The sequence below is a fragment of the Nematolebias whitei genome, chromosome 9, assembly GCF_014905685.2.
Source record: "Nematolebias whitei isolate Nwh7 chromosome 9, NemWhi1, whole genome shotgun sequence".
NCBI lineage: Eukaryota > Metazoa > Chordata > Actinopteri > Cyprinodontiformes > Rivulidae > Nematolebias > Nematolebias whitei.
The window spans coordinates 50,586,537-50,587,134 of NC_056506.1; positions in this window are offsets into that span (position 1 = coordinate 50,586,537).

Here is a 598-nt window from a genome sequence, read left to right on the forward strand (position 1 = left end):
ATCATCCATCCATCTATCATCCATCCATCCATCTATCATCCATCCATGTATCATCATCTCGTTACTCGCTTCTTCCTTTCCAGGTCCCTGCTGTCCCTGGGGCCCATGTCCAGCCATCACTGTGTGAGAGGCAGGTGTTGTCATCATTACATTTTCAGTTTTCAGTCATCAGGTAGAAAAAGACATTTTATGTTTGTGTATTTTTTATAAGTGACCACCAGATGGGAGGCTTACTCTTTATTTTTAAATTCTACAAACCTGTGACCAGTTCTGTTGCTAAAGGCCTTCACTCAAGTTTGTATTGAATCTGATGAAAGAAAACAGAAAAAAAACAATAATTTTTATCAGTCAAACACTTTATTGATTTGCTCAGAAACAACGTTATTTTGAGGGTTTTTATGTGTTGTAAGACAATAAAATGCATGTTGAGTAGTTTCTTAATTCAATTCAACCGTTATTTCTACAGGTGAGTCTCACTGAGCCTCGAGGACTCATTTACAACAGAGACCTGATTTAACAAAGAACACAGGTGAGGTACAAACTAGAAAAAACAATCATATAAAAAGCATGTAAAATGAAAAGTAAATAGAAGAAATTA